The 22,039-nt window shown below is 41.2% G+C and overlaps 1 protein-coding gene and 1 pseudogene across 11 annotated transcripts in view; one reads left to right on the forward strand and one right to left on the reverse strand.

The window, feature by feature from the left end:
- The window catches only part of ST7 (suppression of tumorigenicity 7), a 274,827-nt gene that overhangs the window by 17,420 nt on the left and 235,368 nt on the right, over positions 1 to 22,039 (forward strand). The window lies entirely within an intron of this gene.
- On the reverse strand, positions 1,107 to 1,921 carry LOC100448913 (tropomyosin alpha-3 chain-like; annotated as a pseudogene).

Raw genomic sequence — 22,039 nt, forward strand, 5'->3', positions numbered from 1 at the left:
TGCCAGAAAATGGGGACTCGGTGTGGAAAGAAACTTTAAAAGATCAGTAAACTGCCAGCCCGCAGACTGCAGAGGCTGTCACAGCCAGGTGGGATGGCCAGGGTGCCACAAACCCAAAGAAGCAAAGTTTAAAAATAATATAAAATTTAAAAAGTTTTGTACATAAGCTATTCAAGATTTCTGCAGCACTGACTGATACAAAGCACAATGAAATGGCGCTTTTAGAGACAGCAGCTTCAAACCCAGAAAAGGGTAATGAGATGAGTTTCACATGGCTGAATCAGTGGCAAAAACATAATCATCTTTCTTTCAAGGAGGCAGGAAAGCAATCAAGTGGTCACCGCACCATAAGGGTCACATGATCCATTCTGTAAGCAGTTGGGAGGGGGTAGAGATGGGACAAAAATTTGATCTCAGAGGTCTTACCATCTTAATTTGGTCAATTCTAATGAAAAAAAAAAAAGAGGAAAAAAGAAAGAATGTTGTCCAAAGGTATCTTAAAGCTGAAAACTTGAACAGCATATTTTTGTTTGTTTGTTTTTGTTGTTATTTGGCTAACTCCTCCTGGAATCACCTTTCTGGTTTAGCTGATACTTTGTACAGAGCAATGAGGTTTCCCATAGTGGAGTCTTTCCCTGGGCTCTGTTTGGCTCTCAGTAAGGCAGGCCTATACCTTTTCTTCTCTATGGAGCGGGCAATATGCATTAAGTTGAAAAGTCACCTTCCAAAAGTGAGAAAAGGATTAGATTGCTGCTTCAGGGCTGTGGAATTACTTGGAATGTTTTACAAATGGTTGCTACAAAACAACAAAAAAAGTAATCACAAATGTGTACATCACAATATGCCTTTTAAAGACATTATGCATTGTGCTCACACTCCCTTAAATGTTGTTTCCAAAGGTGCTCAGCCTCTAGCCCAGCTGGAATCTCCGGGAAGAGGCAGAGACAGTTTGGGGAAAAAGACACAGGGGAGGAGTGGGAGGCAAAAGGGGAAAGCAGCCTTCCAGTTAAAGATCAGCCCTCAGTTAAAGGTCAGCTTCAGGCAGGCTGGCCTCAGGCAGAGTCAGGGTCAGAGGGAGGAGCAGCAGCAGGGTGGGACTGGGCGTTCTACATCTCATTCAGGTCAAGCAGAGTCTGGACCAGCATCTTTTGTGTACAGAGGCGCTGTCCTTTGGTGCATTTGAGTTTATCTTCCAGGTCTTCAATTGTATTTTCCAGCTTGCTACCGATCTCTCAGCAAACCCATCATGGGTCTCTGCCTCCTTGAATTTATCAGTAAGAATCTTGATCTCTTTCTCATATTTGTCTTCTTTTTGAGAGTACTTTTCTTCAGCAGCACTCAGACACTTCAGATTCTGGTCCATCAGTCTGATCTGCTCATCCATCTCTCGGCAATGGTACTCTGCCAGCTCAGTTTGTTCCTCTGTGCATTCCAAGTCTCTTTCAATGATCACCAACTTATGAGCTACCTCTTCATACTTCCTATCTGCCTCTTCTGCAATGTGCTTAGCTTCTTTGAGTTGAATTTCCTGGAGTTCCATCTTTTCTTCATCTTTTAAGGGCTGGTTTTCAATAAACTTCATACCTCTCTCACTCTTATCAGCAGTTTCTTCCGCTTCTTCCAGCTTTTGCAGGGCAGTGGCCGGGCGCTCCTGAGCACGGTCCAGCTTCTCATGAACCAGCTGGATCCTACGGTTCAAGGAGGCCACCTCAGCCTCAGCCTGTTCCCAGGAACACCTTTCTCCCTCAGCTTCTCACTGGAGACGATCAGCTCGCTCCTCTGCATCATCTGCTTGCTGCTGCAGAACCTGGATATTGCCCTTAACCGCCTCGATGGTGGTGATCCCAGCCATGGTGGCCACTCAGCTACTGCTCGCACTCCGATTCCTGCCTCCTCCGCTCGGTGTTGCAGCCTCCTCTCCCTCCCCCATTTATTTATTCACTTATTCATTCATTTGTTTATATCAGTATGGATTCATGGATATTTATTTTATACAGGTTATAATCCAATACTACTTTATTTCATTGTTCACATTTTTCCAGTTTTGGCCCATTGAGAGCTCTGCTGCTTGGCTTCTGTGTTCCTTTGACATACTCCCATGATAGTGGGTTTTTCTTTTAAGAATTTCCTTACTTTTTAGCACTACAAGATGTTCTAGGCCCATCTTGTTTATTTCTTGTCCTCAGTCTCTCTCTCTCTTTATTGATTGGTTAATTGAGACAAGCTCTTGCGCTATCACCCAGGCTGGAGTGCAGTGGCACAATCATGGCTTATTGCAGCCTTGACCTCCCAGGCTCAAGCAATCCTTCCATCTCAGCCTCCCGAGTAGCTGGGACTACAGGTGTGTGCCACCACGTCAGACTACTTTTTAACTTTTTGTAAAGATGGGGTCTCCCCATGTTGCCCAGGCTGACCTCAAACTCCTGGGCTCAAGTGATGCTACTGCCTTGGCCTCCCAAGGTGTTGGGATTACAGGTGTGAGCACTGCTCCTGGCCTCTCTGTTTTTAAAAATAAGCTGTTACCTAGACAGAAAGCTACTCCTACATCCCTTTCCCCACATGTTTTCTTTATTGGTAACGATTGTCCTGAAGTTGGTATTGTTCCCATGTATTTAATGTATTCATCAACAATGTATAGTTATTTTGTGAGTTTTAAAAATATACATGATAGACTGCTGCCCATACCCTTCTGCAACTTGTTTCTGTTATCAAACATTATGTTTATGAGATCTTCCCATGTTGTAGATATAGTTAATTTAATTGTTACATAGTATTTCATTGCATGAGTATACCACGGCTTATCCATTTTACCATAAATAGGTAAATTAATGCTGCATGGACCTCTTTACACGTGTATTTGATTTATCAAGGGAAAGTGTTATCAACAGTAATGGGATCAACTAGGGAAAGTTTGGAAATTTGTGGGGGACATTTTATTTTTTAAATTTTTACATATTTATTTTTTCTTCAGGAAATGCCAGCAGGAGGGATATTTTCAATTATTGATTGGGAGGGCCTTATTGGCATTGAGACAGGGTGAGGACAAAGGATATATGATGACCTGTGATGTGTGTGTCTGCCTTTCTCCCATATTATTTTTAAATATCCCCCTCAGGTATTCTTGTACTTAAAAATTCTTTGTATGATGATCTGACTCTAGAACCTCCATTTTGCATATAAAACCAAAGTATTTTTGGCATGGTTTTAGTATATGCTTTTTTTTTTTGAGACAGAGCCTCACTGTGTCACCCAGGCTGGAGTGCAGTGGCGCGATCTCAGCTCACTGCAAGCTCCGCCTCCTGGGTTCACGACATTCTCCTGCCTCAGCCTCCCGAGTAGCTGGGACTACAGGCGTCTGCCACCACGCCCAGCTAATTTTTTGTATTTTTAATAGAGGCGGGATTTCACTGTGTTAGCCAGGATGGTCTCGATCTCCTGACCTCGTGATCCGCCCGCCTCGGCCTCCCAAAGTGCTGGGATTACAGGCGTGAGCCACCGCACGGGGACTTTTTTTTTTTTTTTAAATTTAAACTATCATGCACATTGAGGGAAGAATTTACTTTGTTCAGAACTTTTACCAAGTTCTGAACAAAGTAACACACTTGTATCATCCTGCATTTGTAGGTTTTGCATTCATGATGACAGTATATAGGGGTGCAAATGTCTGTTTACTTCATTAAATCCTCTACCAAAGTCATGAAAAAATTTGCATTTTTAATATAATTATATTATTCTAAATAGGGCCAGGACTAAGGTGAGGCAAGTGAGGTTGCTTAGGTACAAAATTTGAGGAGATACAAATGCAAGTGTCCTGCAAGTGCAGGTTCAGCACTTTCACTACTTTGCCTGCTTAAATTTTGCACCCTGAGCACCTTGCTTGCCTCATCTCAATTCTGCCCTGATTATAAATAATATTTTATGTATTTTTTTCATATTTTAGTTAGGCTTTTGCATTAGTTCATTTTCATACTGCTATGAAGAAATACCTGAGACTGGGTAATTTGTAAAGAAAAAGAGGTTTAATGGACTCACAGTTCCACATGGCTGAGGAGGCTTCATAGTCATGGCAGAAGGTGAAGGAGGAGCAAAGGCATGTCTTACATGGTGGCTGGCAAGAGAGCGTGTGCAGGGGAACTGCCCTTTATAAAACCATCAGATCTCATGAAACTTATTCACTATCACAACAGCATGGGAAAAACCCACCCCCATAATTCAATTACCTCTCACTAAGTCCCTCCCATGACATGTGAGGATTATGGGAGCTACAATTAGAGATGAGATTTGGATGGGGACACAGCCAAACCATATCAGATAATATGGGGGTTTTTTGAAAACAATTTTTTTTTTTGAGATGGAGTCTCGCTTTGTCTCCCAGGCTGGAGTGCAGTGGCATGATCTTGGCTCACTGCAGCCTCTACCTCCCAGGTTCAAGTGATTCTCCTTCCTCAGTCTCCTGAGTAGCTGGGATTACAGGTGCCTGGCTCCACACCTGGCTCATTTTTGTATTTTTACTAGAGACAGGGTTTCATCATGTTGGCCAGGCTGGTCTCAAACTCGTGACCTCAAGTGATCTGCCTGCCTTGGCCTCCTAAAGTGCTGGGATTACAAGCATGAGCCACCATGCCCAGCCTTTTTTTTTTCCTTTGAAATTTATATGTGTTAGGTAGATTATCTATTATGTTTGTTATAGAATAGAAAAAGGGTGTTTCAATAATTTCCTTTAAAAGGAAATATTAGATCTGATTGGTCTGAGAACCACTGCTTTAGGACACATACTTGGAAGTGCCCTTTGCTGGGCCATATGAGTATCTTCAACTTTATTGGGTATTGCCAGATTCCTTTACAGAATGGTTGTCTCAGTCAGAGATTGCTGTAGTGATGCTACATTAAAAGAAACAAGGTTGGTCACGGTGGCTCACACCTGTAATCCTAGCACTTTGGGAGGCCGAGGTGGGCAGATCACTTGAGGTCAGGAGTTCGAGACCAGCCTGGCCAACATGCTGAAACCCCTTCTCTACTAAAACGTACAAAAAAAATTAGCCAGGCGTGGTGGCAGGAGCCTGCAATCTCAGCTACTTGGGAGGCTGAGGGAGAGAATCGCCTGAACCCAGGAGGCGGAGTTTGCAGTGAGCCAAGATCATACCACTGCACTCCAGCCTGGGTGACAGAGCAAGACTCTCTCAAACAACAACAATAACAAACCCCAAAAGACCCCAAGTTCAAAACTCAGTGCCTTAATATAGTAAGTATTTATTTTTCCCTGTCAACCTGTGGGTAAATTGCAACAAAAATTAGCTGGGCAGGATTCTGGACTTCAGGCTCTGAGCTCCAGTCTGCAGGTTGGATTGAGGTTGGGTTCAGGTCTGCTCCATGTCTCTCATTCTCTTGGACTAACAGCTACCTAGGACATGTTTTCCTCATGGAAAGTGGCAGAAGCAAAAGAAGCCAAGTGGAAATATATAACACCTTATGAGGGCCATACATAGAACTGGCTCGTTGTCATTTTTGCTCACATTTCATGGACCCCAGCTTGTCACAAGGCCAAGCCCAACATCCATGAGGTAGGGCAATATATTCTGTATATTCTAGTGAATGGTACTGCAAAGTTATCTGGCAATGATGTGGATTAGAATTCTAGTACAGGGAGGGTGTGAAGAATTACGAATAATGATTCAGTTTACCACATGGTTGTACCATTATATACCTCACCAGTAATAGATGCAAACTTCTGTTTCTCAACATCTTCACTAGTCTTGATGTTACCCAACTTCAACATTCTTGCTAGTTTGATGAGTGTTAAATGACATTGTTATTTTAATTTTCATTTCCAATTATATAGGTCTTTCAAAATACTATCTATTCATTTTAAAAGATTAGTTTTAGCCTCCACTCTAATGTCAGTTAGAATAAAGAGGCTTTTTGTGATGAAAATAAAAATTTGGAATCTGAGATTATGATAGTTATAATCAATTGCTCACTTTGGCTACCAATTAATTTGTTTTTCTTTTGCTTAAGTAATGTCAGATATTCTGAGGACCATTAAAATGTCTAGACTCTGTTCTCCAAGGGCCCTGTTCTAACATTCTGATTCTGTGTACATGATGCATTCGTAATTTTCTTTCCATGTAATAAGCTAATTTTATTGACCCCACTAAGTAAGGTGTAGGCATTATATTCCAAACTACTCTTGCAAAAGTGTGACTGTACTGCAAAAAATGCAGATGTTATGGGTTTCAGTAAATGGATTTCTGGTATGTTTCTCTGGGAAGAATGCTTCCTGTTTATTGGCACTCCTCTGATGTGGAGGCAGGTCTTGCTGGTGAGCTGCATTCAGGTGAGAGAGGGGTGGGAAGGAAGAAAGGCACCCGCAGAGCTTGTGCCTTGTAAATATAATCTCATTTGTGCTGGGATCAGACAGATCAGTCCAAGAGTGGTAGTATTTTTTTATGTTTTTATATATTTTTTTATTTTGAGACAAAGTCTCGCTCTTTTGCCAGGCTGGAGTGCAGTGGCACGATCTCGGCTCATTGCAATCTCCGCCTCCCAGGTTCAAGCAATTCTCCTGCCTCAGCCTCCCAAGTAGCTGGGACTACAGGCATGTGCCACCACGCCCAGCTAATTTTTTTGTATTTTTAGTAGAGACAGGGTTTCACCATGTTGGCCAGGATGGTCTCGATCTCTTGACCTCATGATTCGTCCGGCCTTGGCCTCCCAAAGTTCTGGGATTATAGGCGTGAGCCGCCGTGCCCGGCTGAGTGGTGTATTTTTAAAGAAGCATAGGCCATGCCTGCAAAAACAATAAAAGTTGAAAAGGAATTTCTTTCTATACTGTTATTTCTTAAAGGAGATACAATTCATAACCCCAGTAACATTTCCAGAGCCCTCCTTTGGCTTCTACTTCTCATTTCTCACTTCTCTCCTCAGTTCTGTCTCCTGTGCCTGGTCAGCGGAGCTTTTACCATTCTCACTCTCATCTGCTCAGCTGAGCTTGGCTGAATCATTCCATGGGCCAGCCTCATATCCTTCTGGCCAGCCTCATATCCTTTGGTAAAACATGGAGACTTATGTGATATTTTCAGAGAAGAACCACAGTTGAGGAAGGCCAGGCCAGTGTCTGTGGAACAATGTCTCTCTTACCAGATAAGAAAGAAGTTGCTTCCTGACTTGCAGGTGTGAAGTTTTCTGATGTCCCCTGATTTCCTTTTCCCAGGAGGCATCAGCTTCCACAGGATTTGGAGAGGATGTATTCCACTTCTGATATCTTAGAATCCAGAATCTTGAAAGACAACAGAGGAGATCAAAGATAGAATGGACCAATTACATTCTAGAAAAGGCTGTTAACTAGAATTTTGTTTAGGGATAGTGGGATAAAGTAAATGCTTCAATATACATTATGGAGATTATTATGACTGACAAAGATAGGGCACTGTATTCAAATGAAGGTCCTAGCAGGAAACAGATCATACATTCTATCTATCTGTCAGTCTGTCTGTCTGTCTGGTCTGTCTGTCTATCTATCTGTCTATCTATCTATCTATCTATCTATCATCTATCTATCTATCTATCTATCTATCTATCTATCTATCAATCATCTATCTATCTATCTATCTATCTATCTATCTATCTATCTATCTAATCTATCTATCTATCTATCTAGAGACAGTGTCGCTCTGTTGCCCAGGCTGGAGTGCAGTGGCATGATCTTGGCTCACTGCAAACCTACAGCTCCCAGGTTCAAGCAATTCTCGTGCCTCAGCCTCCAAGTAGCTGGGACTACAGGCATGCACCACCAGGTCCGGCTAATTTTTTGTCTTTTTAGTGGAGACAGAGTTTTGCTATGTTGCCCAGGATGGTCTCAAACTCCTGAGCTCAGGTGATCTGCCTGCCTTGGCCTCCCAAAGTGCTAAGATTACAGGCATGAGCCACTGCGCCTGGCCCAAATCATGCATTCAAATTGGCAACTGAAGAGAATTTAATAAAAGGCTATTTACAAAGGTATTGGCAGGATAATAATAAAGAATGTTTTATTGGTAACAAAGGATAGCACATTACCCTGGAGCAAGCAGCAGAAGGGAGCCATGACCATCCTTGGGCACAGCTCTAAAACCTGGGGAGGCAGCCATGTGGAAAGGCTGCGGCCTTCAGTGGAGAGACAGCCAATCTGTGCATTGGGAGCAGGGGAAAATGCTCTGTGCCTATTCTTCTCCCACCCTATTAATCCCCTGTTGGGGTCTTTCATTGGCTGAACCCGGCCAGAAGCCTAGGGCAAGCAGCAGGGAAAGTGGAAGGGGAGGGACAAATGGAAAATAACTAGTAGAAGACATTTTCTCTGACTCACTGAAATATTTTTTTGTTTCACTGTCTCTTTTCCTAACAAGAGGCATTTCTCAAGATTCCATTTACAGCAGTCTTCTTGTCTTATGCTGTGTCTTTCAATAAGCTTGTATAAATGAAAGTGAGATCTTTCTCCTTTCTGTCCTCTCCCAACTTCCAGGTTTGCATTTTCAATTGCCTGTTGTATATTTTCACTGAGGCATAGATTACTAGCTCCATCTCTTCCTTTTAACAGAGTGCAATTTCTCTTCAAGGCTCTTAATAGTCTTCATCTGTTCTTTCCTGTATATACATTGTTACTAAATCCCATTAACTTTGTATTGCCTTAATCTCTCTTTGCTTCCTACTTCTGCCTTTATTTCAACACTTATAATCTTATTACAGTAATCTCCCAACTGGTCTTCCTGCCTCTAATCTCTCCTAATCTATCCTATATGCTGGGATATTGCTTGAAAATTCTTTAGTGTCTTTCTATTGCCTAGCAAATAAAATAAGAGACACCTAAACCTAATATCCTAGGCCTTCTACCGTGAGTGCCACTGCATGTTTCTGGCTTGATACTCACTGCCTTCCTTCATACACCATGCTCCATTCGACGTATGCTTTACTAAATGTGACTTTATCATATTTATCATGCTCGTATTCCTTTTTTCTTTTTCTTTTGTTTTTCGTTTTTTTTTTTTTTGTTATTGTTGTTTTTGAGATAGAGTCTCACTCTGTCGCATGGGCTGGAGTGCAGTGCTGCGATCTTGGCTCACTGCAACTTCCGTCTCCTGGATTCAAGCAAATTCTCCTGCCTCAGCCTCCCGAGTATCTGGGATTACAGGCGCCCATCACAACACCTTGCTAATTTTTGCATTTTTAGTAGAGACGGAGTTTCGCCATGTTGGCCAGGCTTGTCTCCAATTCCTGGCCTCAAATGATATGCCCGCCCTCGCCTCCGAAAGTGCTGGGATTATAGCCATGAGCCACGGCGCCCAGCACTCATTCATGATCACCTTAAAAATTCTTCACTTTTATTGTCATGGAGGCCAGATGAGTCATCTGCAAGTTAGACACCTGTAGTTTATCTGAGTCCAAACACTTCCAAATATCCCACATTCAAAATGTCCCACATAACCAATATACCCCATTGGCTCCTTAGTCTCCTTGTCCTGTGGCTCCTTCACAGGAGCTTCACTTTTCCCTCCAGAGTTTTACTCGATGCTTGATGGTGCATCCTGGCTTGGAAGCCCCTGGACTTTGACATGCTCTGGGTCTTTTCCCCTCAGTGGATGTTTGTCTACAAGCTGAGCTCTTCCAGCTGCTGTTGTCACAAGAAACAGCTGGCAGTGTATATGGAGGCCTCTCTAGCATTCCTCACTCACCTTTAAGTTAAAATCGTTATTTTAAAATAATTTCAAATTTGTAGAAAAGTTGAAAGTACAGTACAGTTTTTTCTTCCAGAACCATTAGATGCTGATGTGGTACTTTATCACTCTGAAATACTTTAGTGTATATTTCATACAAACAAAGATGTTCTTCAAAATAACCACAGTATACTCATCAAAATAAGAAATTAATTAGATTTGTTAATCAGAAATTGGTACAGTGACACCATCGAATTCTCTAGATTCTATGCAAGTTTTGCCAATGGTTACAATATGCTTTACAGCAAAATAATTCAGTTCACAATCATGCCTTCCGTTTAGTTGCCGTGTCTCTCCAGACTCCTTTTTTTCTGCAAAAGTTCCTCAGTTTTTCCTTAACTTTGGTGACCTTGACCTTGATAGTTTTGATGAATACTTGCCAGTTATTTTGTAGAATACCATTCAATTTGAATTTGTTCAGTAGTTTTTTTTTTTTATATATAGACAATCTTGCTCTGTCACCCAGGCTGGAGTGCAGAGGCTCACTGCAGCCTCAACCTCCCAGGCTCAAGTGATCCTCCCCCTCAGCCTCCCAAGTAGCTGGGTCCACAGGCACATGCCACCACACACAGCTAATTTTTTTTGTAATTTTTGTAGAGCTGGGTTCTCACTGTTTTGCCCAGGCTGGTCTCAAACTCCTGGGCTTTAGTGATGCTCCCACCTCGGCCTCCCAAAATGCCAGGATTATAGGTATGAACCACTGCACCTGGCCTCAATGGTTCCTCATGATTGAATTCAGGTTATGTAGGTACCCTTGGCTGTGATGATGCTATGTTTTTCTCATAGAATCTTATCAGGTAGCAAATGATTTTTCTTGGTCCTGTTATTGATTATTCTCATTGTGATTACTTGATTAGGATGCTGTCTGTGTAAAGTTATTCTCTTCTCTTTTGTAGATAACAAGTATTTTCATAGAGACACTTTGAAACTGTAAATTCTTTATCAGACGCTTAATGTACAGTCATGTGTTGCTTAATGACAATCCCTCCTTTCTGGAATACCTCCTGAAGGACCTGTTTGAAGCTGTTTTACAGTGAGCTAAGTAGGAGTACACTCTAAAATAATGATAAAAGTGTAGTAAATACATAAACCAGGAATATAGTCATTTATTATCCTTTTCAAGTATAATGTACTGTACATAATTATATGTGCTATACTTTATTTAATTGGCAGTGCAGTAGGTTACAAAAGTGAGTAATTATTTGTGCTACAGTGTTACAATGGCTGCAAAATCATTAGGTGACAGGAATCTTTCAGTTCCATTTTAATCTTTTGGTATATAATCTTGGCAGTAGGTTACAAAGTGAGTAATTAGTTGTGCTACAATATTACAATGGCTGGGACATCATTAGGTGATAGGAACCTTTCAGTTCCACTTTAATCTTTTGGTTTATAATCTTGCACTGTTGTTTAATGTGGTCTGTCATTGACAGATATGTTGTTATGTGGTGCATGACTGTATTCATTTACTTCTGCTGCTGCTGCTGCTGCTGCTGCTTCTTCTTTTTACTTCTTCTTTTTTTTTTTTGTTTTTTTGTTTTTTGAGATAGACTTTTGCTCTTGTTGCCTAGGCTGGAGTGCAATGGTGCAATCTTGGCTCACTGCAACCTCCGCCTCCCAGTTTCAAGTGATTCTCCTGCCTCAGCTTCCCGAGTAGCTAGGATTACGGGCATGCGCCATCACGCCCGGCTAATTTTGTGTTTTTAGTAGAGATGGGGTTTCTCCATGTTGGTCAGGCTGGTCTCAAACTCCCAACCTCAGGTGATCCGCCTGTCTCGGCCTCCCCATTTACTTCTTTAAACCAGTGTAGACTCCTGCTTTTCTGTTGTATTCAGTGGGATATAGCCTATTTTTACTATCATTATTTTAATACTCAAATTATCCTAGATTTGGCCCATGGAAGCCCCTTCAAGCTAACTTCTCTATCCTTTTGTCATGTCCCTATTGTTCTTTGAGGACTTGATTACTTTCTAAGATGTCCCAGTCTCATCTTGTACTTTTCCTGTTCCATTCTTGGAATCAGCAGTTTCTCTGAGGATCCCTTTTTCATTTTAGTGGAGAAAAATATTTAGAAGCCAAGATCTGAGCACAAGGTATGCTTGTTGCCATTAAGGAGTTGCTGTTCCCAGTCCTCTCAGGGGAGAGTAAGGGAATATATGTATATATTCATATATAGATCTATGCACTTTTACCTGTATATTTTTTTTTTTGTTTTTGAGATGGAGTTTCACTCTTGTTGCCCAGGCTGGAGTGCAATGGCGCAGTCTCAGCTCACTGCAACCTCCGCCTCCCAGGTTCAAGCGATTCTCCTGCCTGAGCCTCCCAAGTAGCTGGGATTACAGGCATGTGCCGCCTGGCTAATTTTGTATTTTGAGTAGAGATGGGGTTTCACCATATTGGCCAAGCTGGTCTTGAACTCCTGACCTCAGGTGATCTGCCCGCCTTGGCCTCCCAAAGTGCTGGGATTACAGGTGTGAGCCACTGGGCCCAGCCACATGTATTGTTTTTATATCTAGTTCTTATCTATCTCTTTTGAAATTATAAGTTCATGTTGATATCTCAGATCCTCATCTAATCTCTCCATTTCCTTCTTTTCATATTTGTTCATTTCCTGAAAATCAGAAATGTAGGTCCCATTATCCTTAATATATTTACTTATTTGCTTAACCCATCTGTATGTAACCAGTATCTCTTAATATCCCCCCTCACCTCACTCTGGCTTTGATATCACATGCTTGGGTTTTGAAACCACATGCTGAGCATCCTCCTCAGAGGCTTTGCTCAATTGTCTGGGCTCCAGCACCCAATATCCTCTACATCCATCCCCCTTCCCCTAGGGGATGCCTCCTTATACACACTGGGCTCTGACACCACATGCAGCCTGCCCTCTGTTTTTATACCCTCCTTTCTCTGCTTGGGCCATGACACCCTAAGCAGGGCTGCCCCATGCATCGATGCTCTCCTCACCTTGCTGAGTCTCAGTGCCACTGCCAACCCCCGCTGTCTGTCTTCACCCAAGCATAGATACCTACCTCGCTTGGCCCCACCTATGACTTTAGAACTATGTAGGAAGGGGAAGAGAAAGAAGAGGTGGGCCCATCTTTATGGTTGATTCTCCTCTCACCCCTTTCTCTTTCTTGCTACCTTTAAGAAAATCCAAATAATATATTAATCAGTTACTACATACTTAAAGTTTTTGGTCTCATTCTTGGTTCCAAAGTCATGTCCTCTTTCATTAAGCTAAGCTCTCATCTATTCGTCACATCCTTCAGTTCTTAAGGTGGAATCGATCAAATTATGTGAAGATGTAAGGCCTTGAAGAAACCTTGCAAACCTTGCTACAAAGAGTACAAAGAGCATGTCTATTGGAAAGCAGCAGTTTGAATGCTAGCTCCAGTTTGCACATATTTACGTCAGCTGTGTGTGTGTGTGTGTGTGTGTGTGTGTGTGTGTGTCTGTGTCTGTCTGTCTGAGAAAGAAGAGAAACTTTTGAAATTGGGCTGAATAATTTATAAAGGACTCCCTTGTTGTGATAGTCTTTAAACATCCCCAGATTTGGCCTGTCAATCTGAGACTTCTCAGCCTCCATAACTGTAAGAAATAAATTCCTTTTCTTTATAAATTACCTAGTTTCAGGTATTCTATTATGAGCAACAGAAAATAGACTAATATAGGCTCTGTTTTCTTTTAAGATGGCAGCAGTCTGGTTAATCCCAAAGTCTGTGGGATTATCTGTTATACAATAGCGCATCTCTCTTTTCCATGTTGGGGTCAGTTACGTGTGCCCTAAGCTAAGTGCTCAGTGAGTTTGTGTGCACTTCTATTGTATTACTTAATTTTTTCCCAAGGACACAGTAATAGTTAGATGGTGGGGGGTGGGGTAGATGAGGAGATGACTCTATCACTTAATGTCTGTATGACTTAGGATACATTATTTAATATGTGAAGGTCAGTTTTCTCATTTGTACAGTGGGGATTTTAATAACTTTCTTACCCTGTTGCTGTGAGGGTTAAATGAGATACAACATATGTAAATATGCCCAACATATGTGCAGCGTCAGTGCTCAATATAGGCATTTGCTTCCCTCTACTGCAGGTTTCAGATCATGCAAGGATGTTAAAACAGCTCAATCTGGACTGTTTTCATGACCATTCAGACTTAATATTTACCCTAAAACTGGCGTTACCCTTGACTTAGTCGTGATGTGATTATTAAATTTGTTAAAAAAATTGGGTCCTGAATAAGAACTGTCCACGATTTGGATTTTGGCAGGTAATTTAGCTGTACCATCAATGGTAACTGTTTATCCAGAGTAATTCTTTTTACCACTAGATGGTGCTTGTCCATATATTTGTAAGGCTCTCCTATATAAAGTTACATAATTTGGGGTAAAACACATCTTGTTGACCTTTGAATATTGTATAGTGGTATTGATACTCATGTTCACCTTGTTGATGAGATGTTTTTAAGGGTAAAATTTAGGGTAGGATTTGATGAGAATTTAAAAGTTTGGATCATTTTGTTTACCCATATAATTCCCAACTCCTAAGTTTAAGATATTTACTAAAAAAAGACGAGATGGGAAGAATTAATGTGGGTAATATGGTATTCGCACACATTTTGAAATGTGTGCGAAATTGGACCTAGGCTAGTTCATGAATTTGTTAGAAGTATCAAGATAATTAAGCAATTTGTAGGCCCACATAATTTCCTCTTGATTTCTCAATAAGAACAGAAAAGCTTAGCAGACATTTCACACTCAAATGTACTAGTAGTGGATAGTCAACATCACGTACAACTCAGAGTACGCATCATTTGAAGGATGGTGACATCAAAAAATATAAAGCAATTTTTGTTTGACTTTCTGAACAAATTCAACAAGCAAATTCAACATGCCTCACATGGGGATACAGAGATGAGACATGGTCCCTTCTTTCATGAAGTTAGGAATAATTAATTGTGTTTGACTGAGGTTAGCTGGTATAATAGAGATTGTGTGGGATCAGAGGAAAAGGTGATCAGAATTTGTGTTATGCAACTATTTTAGATGAGCTACAAGGAAATCCCTGCTAGAGATTTCCTACTCTGTGCTTTCCACAAATAGCTGACATAACCAGTTTGGAAATAAATAGTTTGGTGATTTATTTTATTTTACTTTATTTCATTTTGAGACAGAGTCTCGCTCTGTTGCTGAGGCTGGAGTGCAGTAGCATGATCTTGGCTCATTGCAACCTCCGCCTCCCAGGTTCAAGCGATTCTTATGTCTCAGCCTCCCAAGTAGCTGGGATTACAGACTAATTTTTGTATTTTTAGTACAGATGAGGTTTTGCCATGTTGGCCAGGCTGGTCTCAAAATCCTGACCTCCAGTGATCTACCCACCTTGGCCTCCCAAAGTGCTGGGACTACAGATGTGAGCTACCACGCCCAGCGTGATAATTTTAATTTTCAGTATTTCTCAACACTAACAGCGTTCTGGGTTGTGTGAGTAGAGTCTATTTTAGTTGAAAGTGGGATGATTCTGCTGTTTCATTCTAACTGTAAGTGGAAAGGAGGGGAGGAGATGGGGCTGGTGGTGAATTGAGAGTTGAGGGGTACTGAAGCAGACAGAGTCAATGAGTTGAGAGGTGGTGGTCATGTAAGATAAGGGGTTTTATTTGTAAGCAACAGAAACTGACTCTATTTTAAGGAAAAGTGAAAAATTTTCAGAATCTAATAAAAAGCTGAATAATTCAGTTTCAGAAAGGACAAAATCAAGAGCATTTTCAGGGGTTTAGGTAGCAGGAAGTAATAAATCATTTTCTCAGGATGCCACTGTAAGAATAAATGGATTCCAGCTGCTTCAGTTTTTTTCTTTATTATTTAAAAAAATCACTGATAAATACCATATTCTTTGGAGACAGCATAAGTACCAATCCCAGTTGACATCAGTTGAAATGGGGAAGGCTAGTGTAAGGGAAAAGAGGAGCAGGTTTTGGCTGAAAGACTAATTTTGGATGTCAGTGGAAGAGATTCAAATATTCAAATTGAGATATTGTGTAGGTAGTTGGATATATGAGTCTGGAGGTAGAGAGAGAGAGATTTTGGATAGGTGGTATTTAAAGTCATGGGATTAGATATGGTTACTAAAGAAGTGAGTATATATGAGAGTCCTTAAATTGTATGGTGGGGCTTTCCAACCCAAAGAGGATGGGAGGAAGAAGAACCAGGAAAGGAGACTGAGAAGGATTAAGAACTTCTGCTGCTGGGCCTTTGAGTGAGAATTCATGTGTGTGTTCAAATTCTCTGAGCCCTTTCACATAGTCTGCCTATCCACATTCTTAATCTCCAACCTTTGTGCTACCAATCCTTCAGTCCAGCTTTTTCAGCAGGACATTAGCCATTGCTCAGGAATATATATAGATTTTGATCCTATGGCTTTTCTTCTGGCAGACAAAGTAAGAAGATGTATTATTTGAAGACTCTGCCTTCATTATTCTCAGTCACCCCAAAGAAGAGCTATAAGCAGTAAATGAGTACTGGCATGTCGTATAGAGCCATCAAAATGGGCTGGGTATTTTTCATCTTTAAGTATCTAACTGGGTTCTGGGTGAGTCCCCATGAACTGGTATATGTTTGAGGCAAAGGAGTAGACTTACTGGGTGTGCACATCCTATTATGCAACATCCTGGGCCTTTGGGCCTGCTGTGGCATCATTGGCTTGGCTGTTCAAGGCTGCAGCAAGAAAACTGCTCCTCTTTTGACGTTCTTTGCCTAGTCTCAGATTCTTGTCACTAAAAATTGTCCTCTGATTTGGTTCCTGACTCTGCATCACACCCTAAACTTCAGACATACTGATTTTCCATGAGATTGGTCTTGGCTCCAATCCCTTCACTTATATTGGCCACATTTCTTCAGAGTAATTTCTGACCTTTTTATTGGCTTAGATACCTCAAAGGAAACCTATTATCAGGGGCTTCTCTTGTTCACGTCTGGCATCAGTCTGTCTTTGGTACCAGAAATCACACACTCTGAATAAACCTTTTTTCTTCTTTTGACATGGAGTCTCACTCTGTTACCCAGGCTGGAGTGCAATGGAGCAATCTCGGCTCACTGCAACCTCCGCCTTCCAGGTTCAAGCAATTCTCCTGCCTCAGCCTCCTGAGTAGCTGGGATTACAGATGCCTACCACCACGCCTGACTACTAATTTTTGTGTTTTTGGTAGAGACAGGGTTTTGCCGTGTTGGCCAGGCTGATCTCGAACTCCTGACCTCATGTAATCCACCTGCATTGGCCTTCCAAGGTGCTGGGATTACAGGCGTGAGCCACTGCACCCAGCCCACCTTTTCTTATTTTCGAAAATTTTCTAGCCAGTCCTAATATAATGAATCATTTTTCTCCTTTGCTAGTTCAGGAGTACTGGCTGAACTAGTTAAATTAACCCCTATTATGACTTGTAAAAATCCAAACTGCTTGAAACATTTATATAATTCTATAGGAGGCCTCCTGTTTTCCTGAATCAGCCCATATCTCAGCTACATTAGTTGCTTTGATGAACTTGGTGGTCAGAGTGTTTATGTGGATCTCTTTGGAGTAATATTGGTAGAAAATTAGGTTTTGAGTTTACCCACTGTTATAAAATGGAATGTTTATTGATATTTTAAAAATGACACTGAGGGATATTTTCTCTTCTGCTTTCTTTCATTAAACTGGTTCACTTGAAGCCAATATTTTAGCAGTCTGCTGCATTTAGTTTTTACTATATTTTTCAGAGAGTCCTTTAACATTGTTATATACAGATTTCATAGTCAAATTTATTTTTGAATTTTATTATAAAGCTAATTCATCTTTGCAGACCAGGGTATTTTAATAATATTATGATCACTAGAGGGCACTCTTTAAAAGATAAAGCAGATTTTTTTCATTTCTCAATTTTTGAAATCTGTGTGATCATAGCTATTGAAATAATTGAAGGTAGTGATTAAAATGATTGTTGTGTTCTCATTAAATATGGGAAGCGTAAATCATAATCTATAAAGGATACCGAAAATGCTTTAAATAATCAACCAAATACAGGAATGGAGATGTTGTTACTTGAATTGACTATCCAACTTGCTTCAGGCTGAACTTCCAAAATGCACACTTTTAACATGACAGACTTGGACACTAATGCTGTGAAACATATATATATTTTTAAAATTCAGCAAATAGCAAATACCTACTGAGGGTTTACGATGCGTTAGGCTCCCTAGAGGACACAAAAATGATTTAGATACAACCCTTGTCCACAGCGAATGTATGATCTAGCATAGTGGTATCCAACAGAAATATGATATACAAGCCACACATGAGCCACATATGAAATTTCACATTTTCTAGAAGACACATTAACCAAGAGAAACAGATGAAATCAATTTTTATAATATCTTTTATATAACCCCATATTTTCAAGATATTATCATTTCAAAATGTATTGAATATAAAAATTATTAATGAGACATTTACAGGTTGTTTTTGGTATTAAGAGTCTGAAATCCAGTGTGTACTTTACATTTCTAGCACATCTTCCCTTGCATTGGCCACATTTCAAGCGCTCAGTAGCCATATGTAGCTCGTGGCTACCCTTTTGGACAGTGCAGCTCTGGCTCCCTTCACAGCTGTGGAGCTCAGCATTTTCACTAGGCTGCATCCTGGAGATTTAGGTAATAGCCTCTCAATCTTTATTAAGGTATCATTTATATACCAAGAAATTCACCCATTGTAGTGTGCAATTCTGTTACCCCCTCTCTTTTAAACAGCATCTGTTCTTACTCCAAGGATGTAACATCTTATCTCTCTGAGTTTTTTTTTTTAAGTGTTTTGTTGGTTGTTTTTGTCAGTATTTTGTTAGAAATTTTCCTCAAAGAGGCTTGTAATCCCAGCACTTTGGGAGGCTGGGGTGGGAGGATCGCTTGAGGCTAGGAGTTTGAGACCAGCATGGGCAACATAGTAAGACCCCCATCTCTAAAAAAATGTTTTAATTAGCTGGGCATGGTGACATGTACCTGTAGTCCTAGCTGCTCAGGAGGCTGAGGTGGGAGGATCATTTGAGCCCAGGAGTTCAAGGTTACAGTGAAGTTTGATTGTGCCAGTGCACTCTAGCCTAGGTGACAGAGTGATACCCTCTTTCCAAAAAAAAATTTTTTTTTCTTTGTGTCTGGTGATCCTTGATTGATAGAAAACCGTATGTATGTGTGTGTGTGTTATGTGGCATAGATTGGTGATTAACCATGTTTTTGTTTGTTTGTTTTTGAGACAGAGTCTCGCTCTGTTGCCCAGGCTGGAGTGCAGTGGCATGATCTCGGCTCACTGCATCCTCTGCCTCCCGGGTTCAAGCGATTCTCCTGCCTCAGCCTCCTGAGTAGCTGGGACTACACGTGCCACCACACCTGGCTAATTTTTTGTATTTTTAGTAGAGATGGGGTTTCACCGTGTTAGCCAGGATGATCTCGATCTCCGGACCTCGTGATCCACCTGCTTTGGCCTCCCAAAGTGCTGGGATTACAGGTGTGAGCCACCGTGCCCGGCCAGTGATTAACCTTTGATTTCTCTGTAGAGTGAGTGAGTAAGTGAATGAGTAAAAATGAGTAATTTGTCTTTCAGCTTTCTTCTTTATTCTGCTTGGACCATTTTCTTTCTATTCTGGATAAACTCATTCCTTTTACTTTTGTTCAGCAGACTAGCTCTGCTTGTGCCTAGGAATCAATCCCCTTCCTCTAAGGGCTCAGTGTTGTTTTGTTTTGTTCTGTTGTATGCACACAGGGGAAACAACATTTTAAAAAATGTTGTAATGGTCCAGGTGTTATAATTCCACTGAAAAAAATAAAAGATGGTAGAAGATAGGTGGATTACTTTCTCTTTGTGATATAAATTGCAGTATACAAGCATAGGTTGAACTATGTATTCTGTGTACTTTCCTTTAGAAAGCTGCATACCCAAACTCTTTTCAGATTTCTAATTAAATGTCACCTTCTAAGTTCAGCCTTCCATGACCCTTGAAAACTGTAAATCCCCTTCCATACCCATCTATATACCCTGGCACTGACTGTTCCTTTTTCTTGCTTTGTTGTTATTTTTTTAGTTGCACTTATCATTATCTGACACACCATATACTTTACTAATGTCTTTCTCTCCCTAAAATGAGAATGGAAAATTTAAAAAGTAGACTTTAAAATTAATGTAACATTCATACAGAAAAGAGCAGATATTCTAAGTTTAAAGCTTGGTGAATTTTCATTAAGTGACAGATACATTTGATTACCGTGTCCCAGATCAAGAAACAGAACATTACCAGTACTGAGAGGCCTTCCATATGCCCCTTCCTATCACTAACCCTGACCCAAATCTCTCCTCAAAGGTTTGTTCATTCTCATTGCATTGGTTTGCATAGTACTCCATTGTATGATCACATTTTATTTATCTATTATACTTTTGATGTATATTTGGGTGATTTCCAGTTGGACCTATTATGAATAGTTAGTATTTTGTTTTGAAAAAGACTGAAAGGTTCCTAGGCTGCTACTTTTTCCACCCTGACACATGCCTCCTTTGAGGCATTAAGCAGGGCTCTCTGCTTGAATTTGGGGAGGCAGAAATGTTATTCAGCCATGTATTAGTCTGTTTTCATGCTGCTGATAAAGATATACCCAAGACTTGGAAGAAAAAGAGGTTTAATTGGACTTATAGTTCCTCATGGCAGGGGAGGCTTCAGAATCATGGGGGGAGGCAAAAGGCACTTCTTACATGGTGGCGGCAAGAGAAAATGAGGAAGATGCAAAAGCAGAAACCCGTCATAAAACCATCAGATCTTGTGAGACTTGTTCACGACCAAGAGAACAATATGGGTGAAACCGCCCCCATGATTCAAATTATCTCCTACTGAGTCCCTCCCACAACACGTGGGAATTATAAGAGTACAATTCAAGATGAGATTTGGGTGGGGACACAGAGCCAAACCATATCATTTCACCTCTGGCCTCTCCAAATTTCATGTCCTCACATTTCAAAACCAATCATGCCTTCCCAACAGTCCCCCAAAGTCTTAACTCATTTCAGCACTAACCCAAAAGTCCACAGTCCAAAGTTACATCTGAGACAAGGCAAGTCCCTTCTGCCTATGAGCCTGTAAAGTCAAAAGCAAGCTAATTACATCCTAGTACAGATATTGGGTAAATACAGCCATTCCAATGGGAGAAATTGGCCAAAACAAAGGGGTTACAGGGCCCAGCCAAGTCTAAAATCTAGTGGGGCAGTCAAATTTTAAAGCTCCAAAATGATCTCCTTTGACTTCAGGTCTCACATCCTGGTCACACTGATGCAAGAAGTGGGTTCCCATGGCCTTGGGCAGCTCTGCCCCCATGGCTTTGCAGGGTACTGCCTCTCTTCTGCTGCTTTCATGGGCTGGTGTTGAGTGTCTGTGGCTGTTCCAGGTGCATGAGGCAAGCTGTAAGTGTAGCTACTATTCTGGGGTCTGGAGAACAGTGGCTCTCTTTTCACAGCTCCACTAGGCAATGCACCAGTAGGGACTGTATGTGAGGGCTCTGACCCTACATTTCCCTTCTGCACTGCCCTAGCAGAGGTTCTCCATGAGAGTCCCATACCTGCAGTGAACTTCTGCCTGAGCATCCAGGCATCTCCATACATCTTTTGAAATCTACGTGGAGTTTCCCAAACCCCAATTCTTGACTTCTGTGCACCTGCAGGTTCAACACCACATGGAAGCTTCCAAGGCTTGGGCTTGCATCCTCTGAAGCCATGGCCTGAGCTTTATATTGGCCCCTTTCAGCCATGGCTGGAGCTGCTGGGATGCAGGGCACCAAGTCCCTAGACTGCACACAGCACGAGACCCTGGCCCTTGACCTTGAAACCATTTTTTCTCCTAGACCTCCAGGTCTGTGATGAGAGAGGCTGCCACAAAAGTCTCTGACATACCCTGGAGACATTTTCCCCATTGTCTTGGAGATGAACATTCGGCTCCTCATTACTTATGCAAATATCTGCAGTTGGCTTGAATTTCTCCTCAGAAAATGGGATTTTCTATTGACATCATCAGGTTGCAAATTTTCTGAAGTTTTATGCTCTGTTTCCCTTTTAAAATAGAATGCTTTTAACAGCATCCAAGTCACCCTTGAATGCTTTGCTGCTTAGAAATTTCTTCTGCTGGATACCCTAAATTATCTCCCTCAAGTTCAAAGTTCCACAAATCTCTTAGGCAGGGGCAAATTGCCATCAGTCTCTTTGGTAAGACATAGTAAGAGTCGCCTTTGCTCCAATTCCCA

The sequence above is a fragment of the Pongo abelii genome, chromosome 6 (assembly GCF_028885655.2).
Source record: "Pongo abelii isolate AG06213 chromosome 6, NHGRI_mPonAbe1-v2.0_pri, whole genome shotgun sequence".
Classification (NCBI taxonomy): domain Eukaryota; kingdom Metazoa; phylum Chordata; class Mammalia; order Primates; family Hominidae; genus Pongo; species Pongo abelii.